The sequence below is a fragment of the Otolemur garnettii genome, unplaced genomic scaffold, assembly GCF_000181295.1.
Source record: "Otolemur garnettii isolate 467f Iridium unplaced genomic scaffold, OtoGar3 scaffold00020, whole genome shotgun sequence".
Taxonomy (NCBI): domain Eukaryota; kingdom Metazoa; phylum Chordata; class Mammalia; order Primates; family Galagidae; genus Otolemur; species Otolemur garnettii.
The window spans coordinates 6,436,481-6,447,349 of record NW_003852415.1 but is presented as its reverse complement, the minus strand read 5'-3'; the positions used below and the strand labels follow the sequence as shown (position 1 = coordinate 6,447,349).

General features: G+C 37.8%; 1 pseudogene; it reads right to left on the bottom strand.

Annotated features, from left to right (window-relative positions):
- Positions 1 to 5,902, bottom strand: part of LOC100954910 — a 21,886-nt pseudogene extending 15,984 nt beyond the window's left edge.
- Between the last annotated feature and the right edge of the window lie 4,967 nt (positions 5,903 to 10,869).

Genomic DNA, 10,869 nt, shown 5'->3' with positions numbered 1-10,869 from the left:
AAAAAAAAAAAAAAAAAAAAGACAAATAGAGAAGAGAAAAATAATAGAGGAAATCAATGAAACTGAAGGTTTGTTCTTTGAAAAGACCAACCAAATTGACAAAACTTTAGTTAGACAGAATAATAAAAAAAAGAGTAGTCAAATCCCTCAAGTCAGAGATGAAAGTGGAGACATTAGTAGGAATTCTACAGAAATAAAAAAGGATTACAAGCAAATTCTATAAACAACCATAAATCCTTCAATACCAACATATTGGGTTACTTAGATGAAATGTATGAGTTCTTAGAAAAAGAAATCCTACTAAGAGTAGATCATGGAGAAATAGGAAATCTGAGTAGACCTAAAGCTAGTAAGGAGATTGAGTCAGTAATCAAAAATCTCTCAACAAAGAAAAACCCTATACCCGATGGCTTCACTAGTAAATTCTACCAAATATTAAAAAAAGAACTAACACTAATCCTTCTCAAACTTTTCCAAAAAATTAAATAACAGGAGATACTTTTTAAATTCATCCTCTGAGGATATCATGATAACTATTATCAAGAAGAAAAATAACAAGTTTTGATAAGGATGTGAAGAAATTGGAACCCTGTGACCGATGGTGCCAATGTAAAATGTTACAATAACTGTGGAAAACAGTATGGCTGTTCAACAACAACAACAAAAATATAATTAGCGTATGGTCCAGAAATACGAGTTCTGGGTATATACCCAAAATAATTGACAAGATAGTCCCAAAGAAATATTTGTACATCCATGTTTATTGCCGTATTAGTCACAATAGCTAAATTGTGGATGTAACCTAAATGTTCACTGGCAGATGAAAGAATTAGTAAACTGTAGTATATACATACTATGAAATATTACTCAGCTTTAAAAAGGAATTAAATTCTGAACATATGCTACAATGTGAAAGAAATTTGAGGACACAATGCTTAAAGCTAAAGCCAATCACAGAAAGACAAAATTCTGCATGATTCCACTTATATGAGGGATTCGGAGTCATCACAATCATAGAGTCAAGGAAGTAGAATGGTAGTTGCCAATAAGTGATCATTATTTAATTGATGTGAGGTTTCAATTTTATAAGATGGAAGGAATTATGGAGATGGATGGTGACAATGGTTGTCACAAGCATATGAACATATTTAATATCATTGAACTATAAAATTAGAAATGGTTAAGATGGTAAATTTTATGTTGTATATTTCATCACAATTTTTAAAATGGGGAAGAAACATTATGGTGTAAATAGCCATTTATTACAGGTTCTTTATGTGTCATAAATTTGAACAGAGCTGTTATAGTTTCCTTTAATTTGGTCTGGAGAGCTCCCTTAGAAGAGTGGTTATGAACTCCACTCCTGCTCTGAGAGGCCTCCAGGAATTTGTTGTAGGTGTGTATAGTGTGCCTTTCACAAAATACTTCTTCTTTTTTTTTTTTTTTTAACATGAATACCTAGAGCAGCACTCTTCACAGTAGCCAGAAGGCAGGACCAACCCAATTGCCCATCAACTGACAAATGCCCAAAATGAGATACAACAACACAAGAGCAGATCACCTAGCCACTGGAGAAGTGAATAAAATACTGCTCCGTGCTACATGCGGATGAACCCTGAAAACACTAAACCAAGTGAAAGAATATAGTCACTAAAGATCAAATATTATGTGATCACATGCCATATTTGTTTTGGCAAATAGCCTAACGTTCAAGTGTCTGATGCATGACCAGGTATCCCTGTCACAGAAAACTTATTTATACTGGAAGATCCCCTCATGGCTCTTAGATGACTTGTGTCCAAAATATTTGTACCAACACAGCCATTCTCCAGAAAAGCTTGACCTGGAAGGAAGTTATGTTGGTCAAATAAGATGCAGAATAAGCAATGCAATGAAACACCAGAAATAACAGAAGCACTATATTACTCAGAGATCCCAGAGAGAAGAGGGCCACTTTGTAAGGCTACCAGGAAGTGGGAAGGCAATTGGGGCACACAGTCAAGCAGTCATGGAATGAGAGAGAAAAAGAGAGGGAGTGTAAGAGACTCATGGGCTAAAGCCTTTTGGGGGTTGAAGGTGTTAGCCAAGGAGGTTTCCTTTAGGGAGTTCTAATTGGTGGGATGGTAGTAAGCAGGCTTGAGTTCTGTGAAATCACTCTGTAACTGAGAGATGATCACTGTGGTGTGTCTGCACAGTCCATGTAGGATGTAGAGACCAGTGGGGTGAGTCAAGTAGACTGTATCTAGCTGTCCCTTACGGAGGTGGTCACCAGGAGGTGGTCGTATAAGGCAGATATTTGGATCTATGGCACTGAGAATCTGGCAAAGTGGTAGAAAACAAGAAACTGTAAGAATGACTAAGTTCCACTAATCACCCCTTTCCACTCATCCTCCCTCCTCCATGGGACCACGCCTATGGTTCATCTTACAAGGGTACATGTGAATCTTTCTAAATGTAGAATACAAAAGTCTTCGCACAATAACTAAGAAAATGACACGAAGGCTCTGTTAACCAGTTTGACGAAAATATTTCAAATTGTATATAAAACCAGCACACTGTACCCCATGACTGCATTAATGTACACAGGTATGATTTAATAAAAAACATTAAAAAAATTAGCACATAAAAAATGACTAAGTTCAGCTTCTAGTATGAGAAAATTAAACCTCTATTCAAAATGGTGCTGAGGCAACATAAACCTGTAAGAACAACATAAAAACTATTATAAAAACTATAAGAACAACATAAAACTATAAGAACAACAAAACTATCAGCACAATAGCACAGGATGGGTAGCTGTTCTATGGATTATGTTGTCTGAGGCTCAGCAGGAAGGTACTAAAGCTGGAGGCTGGACTCATTGGAAGGCTGTTCACTCACATGCCTTGTGGTAGATAATTCCCAATGGGGATCCAATCTGGGACTCTCAGCTAGATCACCTACGACTGGCCTCTCCATGTAGAGTGAGATTTCCAAAACTATGGTGGCTATGATCCAAAGATAAGTGTCCCTAGAAAGAGCGGAACGAGCCAGGCAAAGTGGTGTCACCTTTTGTGTCCTAGCCTCCTAAGGCACCTGTTTCTTCCTTTGCTTCTATTTATTGAGAAATCACAATGACCTACATTCAAGGGGTAGAAATTAGATTTCACTTTTTTTTTTTTTTTTCGAGATATGGTGACGCTCTTTCACCTAGGCTGGCACAAATAGTAGCAATTAGAGGCATATGCCATATCTGTAATTAGAGGCATATGCCACCATGCCCAGCTTACTTTTGGATGAGAGGGCCAAAGTTCTGAGACTGTGGAACTTAAAACATGGCTGTGAACCTTTTAGAAGCTATAATCTACCACAATGATTGTTTCTTATTTTTTCTTTTTTTTCCTGTTATGTCTTGTTTGTGCTTTTCTTATAATTTCTAAGGAAATTAGCAAATCACACATGAAGAACATATTTCTAGTAAATGCTAGCAATGTTGTGTTCATCTGCTATAAATCAGTTCATTGCAGATTGATCACTTTTGTTCCTAGGGTTACTCCGGTAGGTCTACCAGACCTTCGTTCTGACAGAGGTATTTTTGAGTTTGTGTTTGTGATAAAAGAATGGAACAAAATATGGAAGTCTGTTGGTAAGACAGAAGTCCAGAATAGGGCTAGTAAAATGTTTAGAAATAGATTGACCTTGGACCCTGGGATTTGAATCTACTGAGAGGAGGAATTTAAGATGTGAAGGAGAAACCTCTTTGCTACAAAGGGTTAATTAAATATTTCTTGGTATATATGAAGCTTCAAAGGTATTCAAAACTTTAGGACATGATATTTTTCTATATATAACAACATAAATGTTGACATGATAAAAAGATTCTTCGTTTATTTATCAATTGATATTATAGACCCAATTTTTAATGTTCTGGGAATACGTGAATGATGCTTTTATTTTTGGTCTCCCATGTCTCCTTGTCTTTAAATACCGTCCTCTGTCCTCGGCTATTTCCCTGAATAAAGGAGGACACTGGTGGATAATAGGCCTGAAATCTCCAGGCCCATTTCCCTGAACTGAAATAGCCAGATGATACAATATACCAGAAAAAGGATCTTGAACTAATGCAGTTGGGTGTAAACAAAAACACTGAAAGAAAGGATTATCTGTTTATTTCTTTGAAACCATGTCCCATGAACACTGCCTTAGACATCATTACAAATCTAAGCTGAAAGATCCATTGTATAGAAATAATCTGAAGTTCATGAAGATGCTCAGGGCAGTGTTTTTTGTAATACTAAAAATGAAAAACACTAAAACAGTCAATGTATACGTGGCATATTTATATCTGGAATACTTTTGCAGCCATTCAAATAACATTTGTCTACTTCCATGGAAGCATGTCTGCATTGCATTGATGCATTAAAAAATAATTTGTAAAACATTATGGGTACAAGAATCACATTCTTAAAAAAAAGATACAAAATTTCTATTCTAGATGGCAGACTCAGTACAAGACTACAGCTTTCCAATTCTGTACTAAATCTCTAGAAATGATAAAGTATTTTCATTTTAAAATTCACAACCACTATGTAGATCAGGAAGAACCCTTGATGGATCATAACATGTCAAACAAAAGATGAGACATAAAAGGAAGATGAGTAAAAAAAGTAAGGTCCTGAAATACAGAGCAGATTTTTCTGTTAGAAAGTTTGGGAACAGCACCAAAGGAGCTTATATGTATGAATACCAGGAATAGGGGAGTTTGAAAAGAAAGAAACTGGGTGATAAAAAGAGGGGTCTGAATAGGTCACTTTCTGCCTATTCTGCTTCTTGGGCCAGAAAGCAGTGACAGGGAGGTCAGACTCAGGGGGAATGGAGAGGTTATGCAGTCAGAACTTTGAGTTAGAGAAATCGGGTAGTGCTGACCACTGTGGTACCCTGAGAGGACTGGCATATCCTCCCAGGCTGAGGGAGGGAGCTGCTGAGGACACATCCACAGCGGTTATCTCAGCCCTCCTCACAAACATGCCCATCAGGCAACCCCACAGGGTGTCTCAGCTACCAAGATGAGAGCAGTTCAAGCCAGTCACCCATCACCCCAGGACAGCCACTGCTTTGCTGCTCCTCAGCAAAAGAAGACCTTAGTCTCCAGGACAGAGACTTAGAAGAACAGGCAGAACAGGAAGCATAGAGTAAGCACAATTTCTACCCTCAGAAATGTAAGAAGATAATCTACCCACACTAAAATCAACCTGACAGATAGGAAAAATCCAAACTCTTGTCCTAGAACTAAAACTCAGTGAGCTGGGCTGGACAGAAGGCCATAGTGCAAGAGAAAGCAGCGAGCTGGAATACTGAGCCTGGGGATTTTCTAGATTTCAAATAGTTGGGGAGGCAGCCTGGTACGGTGGTTGAGAGAAGAGTCTCCAGAAACCGACTGCCTGGATTTGAATGCTAGTCCTGTAATTACCATGTGTGTAACATTCGAAAAATTATTGAAATGTTTTCTGCTCATTATTAAGCTATTTTCTCTGAGCTTCAAATATACTTTCTAATATCATTCTTTGGAAAGCTGGGCTAACACCGTTAAGTTGTGCTCATAGAGGGAACAAAAGCCTGAGTAAGAGGCAGGAGGTGGGGGAAGGAACTTTCAACTAGCTCGTGGAGCAGGAAGTGATCCTGGCAGCAGCAGCTGTTCCAGACTCCACCTTCTTTTTGCATTCCAAAATGGGGTTCCTCGTGTTCTCCCACCCATATCCGCACAATGAGCACTGCCCCATTTCCAGGAGACCCCCCTCCTTTCCCTGTATTACCCAGAGTGGCACCTTCTGCTCAGAGTTCTGTGCTCCAGCGGGTAGGTAGGGGTTCTTGTTGTCTTCCTGTCTGTCTCGTACACGTGAGGGTGGTAGCTGCTTTCTACCATTATGACCTCTGTGCCCTTGGACTTAACCTTGGTGTGCTCATTTTGCCTTTTCAATGTCTCAACACTGACTTAACCAATCTCAACCTTTTCCCTACATTAGTTTTCTCTGTTGAAATATCTGTTATGGTTTTGTTTTCCTGAATCATATTTAACCAGAAGTGAGTAGTTATGGAGATTGAGTTTATATAGTTTATTGTAGAGCATTGGGAACACTGTCTGTACGGAAAGAGCTATATAAGCATTAGCTATTATTACTATTATCTCAAAAGCTAACAAAATAAGAGAAAAATGAGAGGCACTGAAGACAGACCTAGAAATCGCAGCAGCTGTTTTGGTGGATGAGAATAGAAATTACAAAGAAAAGCCACTTGTAGATAGATAGAGGTCTATATGACTGACAGATAAGAAGAATTCACCTGAACTTAACACATATCCAACGCACATACACTAATAACACTGTAACTTCAATATATCATTTTCAAATCTTAGACTATAAAATGCAAAAAGTAAATATTCACCTGTCTATCTAGCTTTGACTGGATGTTAAAAATTAAAATATTTAGCCAAAGATAAGGTGAGAATAAGAAAATGAAACTACTGAACAATTTTATTTGTGAACAGATGTGTAATCTCTAAGATGAATAGAGCTTAGCAACATAGTAGAAAATAATACAATATGATTAAGCAAGGTTTAGCTCAGGAATGCGAGAGTAGTTTAATATTAGAATTTATTAATAGAGTAATTTAGTACACAAATAAGGAGGAAAACTAATCATTTCAATAGATACTTTAAAAGGCATTTGAGGGTGTCTAGTAGCCATTCTTAATTTTTTTTAAATGCTCTAAGCAAATGAGAATTAAGAAGCAACTCTAATTTGATATGAGATTTCCAACATCATGGTCAATGGTGAATTGAAATATGCCCATCAAAGTCAGGAAAAAGATAAAAAGGCCTGCTAATTGTTTTGCTACTTAATAGTCACACTGGAATTCCAAATTAAATAGAACAAAATGAAATACATGTATTAAAAGGAGGAGGTCAGACTGTTGTTGTTTACAAGTGATAAGCTCATGAATTTGTCAGCTGACTGTCCTCATTTTTCTATTAGAATGAATAGCAGAGCTCAGCACTGAGGCCTCACAAGCAAATCATTTAAAAAATCTAAAATTTTTCTTACATCCCAGGAAAATAGATTTCAAGATCCTTATCCTGATGGCAATGAAAAATACAAAGCGATGAGAGAGAAATCTAGTAATAAATGTATGATAGTGTAGAAAATTATAGAAACTTGCTAAAGGTGGTGAAAAAGCCTAAGTAAAAAGGAAATATCACATGTTCGTAAGTGGGAAATGCAACACAAAAGATAAAGTCATCATCTCTTCCAAACTTAATAAATTTAATGCAATCTCCAAAAATCAACCCCACAAGATTTTTCGTCTCTCTTAACTAGGTGAGTCTACAATTCGAGTAAAGGAATAAATGTAAAAAAATGACAAAGACAGTTTTGAAGCAGCATAAATTGATCTAACAGGTTTCAAATCATATCATAAAGCTTTTAGGAGGTAAAGCAGTCCGGTGTGTGTGTCGAAATAGATTGATGCTCACCAGCACGGGGCTGTTTCTGAGACATATCCCCGTGTTGACTGAATACAAAGTACAAGTGAAAAAGTAAAAATTTTCTGTTTTCCGATTCACAAAGCTGGCACTGATCCAGAAGGAGGCGTACCCCCTGATGACAGTAGCTGAGGGACTGGGATGGCGGGCTAGTGATGAAAGGATTCTTTGGGTTATGTGTAGTCTTAGAATTTTTAAAGACGTTAGTCATGTGCTATTCAGGTGATTATAATAAACGTATTTTTAAAAACAGCATGCCAAAATGCATATCTACAGATTCATTTTTGTTCATATATTTGTGTCTTTCCATTTCAATCTATCTTTATGGGTTGACTTCTACTGTGTAACGAATCACACCCAAACTTAGTTACTTAATACGCATTTATTAGTTCTCATGATTCAGTGGGTTGTTTTGGAAGCTGTCCTGACTCAGTCATAGACAGATGGTCTAGATAATGTCACTCACACACCCCGTGACATATCCAGGCTTCCACTGGAATGGCAGGATGGCGGCTGGGTCCTCTTTCTACACAGACTTTTTTTTTAGTTCTTGCAGTTTGGCTGGGGCCGGGCTCGAGCCTGCCACCCTCAGTATATGGGGCAGGTACTGAGCCACAGGTGCTGCCCTCTCCACACTCTTACTCTTCAGGAAAAAAGCCTGGGCCTGTGATACTAGAAGGGTTTCCAGCAGCAAGAAAGGGCAAACTCTGATGCTTCTCCAACTCCTACTTGTGTCGTATTTGCTGTTATCCATTGGCAAGTCCTGTGGCCAAGTCCAAAGTCTGTGTGGGAGGGTGGCACTTCTGTTTCATAGAAAAAGTCTTAAATAATATTCACCAAGCAATAAAGAATGAATGTCCCTGGTAGATGGAAACAATGGAGAGGGCCTTTACTTTTTTGCACACTAATATACTGTTTTTGAACATAAAACAACAAGCATTTATTACTTTTGCAAAATATAGAAGGTGGCCATAAAGTTCGTGTACAGATTGTCCCCTGTGTTTATGGCCACCCTGCATTGCTTTAAAATGCGAATAGAAAAAACATCCTTCTTCTGTTCCGGAATCTCTGAGTGTTTCCCGACCTTGACTCCATTTCCTGAATCTGCATGCGTCTGAGTTTTCCTGCCCTTTCCCTTGTTAAACATGCGTTTTCCCACAGTGAGACACTGCGAAGGCCTGCCTCCTTCCAGAAACCTCACCTTTGCAGCCACCCCAGCATCTGCTGGCACATATGCGCAGATGTCATGGAAACTTACATAACAAAGTCACAAGGACAACATGCCTTTTAGAAATCCAGGTTTGGCTGCAGCTGCATCTGTCCCCCAAGTGAGCAGCACTTCCAGAGCCTACCGCTGTTGGTAAAGCCTAATGGCTGACTTGGGGTGCAAACACTGAGCCTGTCAGGGCAGAGCTCAGGGAGATATGATACAAGAAAGAACGAGCTTCTTGTGAGAGGTTGGAGAAAATAAAGTGGGTCAGGGAAAGGCTGGGAAAACAAGGAAGGAAAAGGCAAAATCACGGCTTCTTGGCAACGTATGTGGCCAACGTTATTTTAAGGACAGAACTGTGCTGATGATTGACTTTCTCCTTTGTTGCCCTTTTATGCTTTCTCTGTGCTGGGCTGGCTCATGGACGCTACAAATGCCTTTTCCTTTGTTAGATTTTCCCAGGTTGAATCTGGGGACTTGCTCCTACCTTGTGGTTTGCTATTTCTGTTTGTTATTACTGTAACCATCACCCAAAGCCCTTTACTCAAGTAGCAGAAGACAGCTATAGTCTCTATCTTTTGGTGCTTCCAAACCCAGCCTCACTGCCCCCCTCACCCCGAGGTGCCAGCACTAGGGGACCACATCTTTACACACTGGCAGCCCCGACTGTAAACCCTGTTCTCTCCAAGATCACATACCCATCAGGCCCTTAGGAATTGGACATAAGTTTCAAAAACATACTTACATTTCTGATTCTGAGATAGATATTGTGATATACTTTTAAAATGGAGATATTCAACTTTTTTCCTTAAAGGATTCTGAATCTTTCTCAAGAAAGATTAACAGGGGAGAAGTAGAGAGTGATAAAAACACTCTAATATAAGATTCACAATAAACACTAAGACTAAACTGTATTGTATTTTTTTTTAATTTTTAAAGAAAAATTGCAATTTTGGTATACCTAATTTCTTTTTTCTTTTTTCTTTTTTTATTGAATGGTAACTATGTACATTAATGCACTTCTGGGGTACAGTGTGGGGTTTTCACACACAATCCGAAACAGTTCCCTCAAACTGGTTAACATAGCCTTGGTATACTTAATTTCCTTTTTTATTGTTGGGGATTCATTGAGGATACAGAGAACCTCGTTACAATGATTGCTTGTGTTAAACACCTTCTTATAATAGTGTTCTGCCCCCAAAAGGTGAACCACCCCCCACCTCATGACCCTCAACCTCTTCCTTTCTCCCCTCTCTTGGCTCTCCCCACCCCCCACCCCCTATAGTATGCTAGGTCATTAATTGTCCTCATATCAGAATTGAGTACATAGAATTCTTGTTTCTCCATTCCTGTTGTTGCTTTGCTAAGAATAAAGTGTTCCACTTCCATCCAGGGTTATATATAAGATGTAAAGTCTCCATCTTTTAGTGGCTAAATAATATTCCATTAACTGTTAAGGGAAGAAAATATATATAATTTAAATATCTTGGGAAGCCTTTGCAGAAAACATCCAGTTTAAACCCTCACCTCTCAGTGAAGAAAATCCAGAATACAAAATTCCAAAAAAATTATGGTTGTAAAAATTGCTCATAGTTTCACCTATTTGAAAGAGGTTTTTTGGTTTAAATTTTATGTATACACAGTTTAGTCACAGTCAGGATATATGATTTATTACCTGGTTTGTATTATCATAATCCCAAATATTTTTCATGTTTTAATATTTTTGTATATTCTATTATCATTTTTAAATGATGGTGTAACATTTATTTTTTTTTTATTGTGTGCCATAAGTTATACAACTTTCCACTGAGGTTTTCTTTTGCAATTTTAGGTTTATCTATGTAGATATTAATTGTTTCACTATAAATTCATTTCAGTGAATTGCTTCTCTGGGATTCACTTTCAGAGAATGAACACTGTTGATGGACACATTGATGGCTATTGCTTTTGAAATATTTATTTATAATAAGATTGTACCAGTTTGGCAGTATTGATATTATCTTAGCCATGTCACCTTGTGTTATTTTTTTTTTAAATCCTGGTTTCCAGGGTGTTATAATTTGCATTTTTAGCTATTTGTGAGGAAAATAATCTTTCCATCTGTTTCCTTTTTGTATTTGTTGATGAGGATATAAAACATGC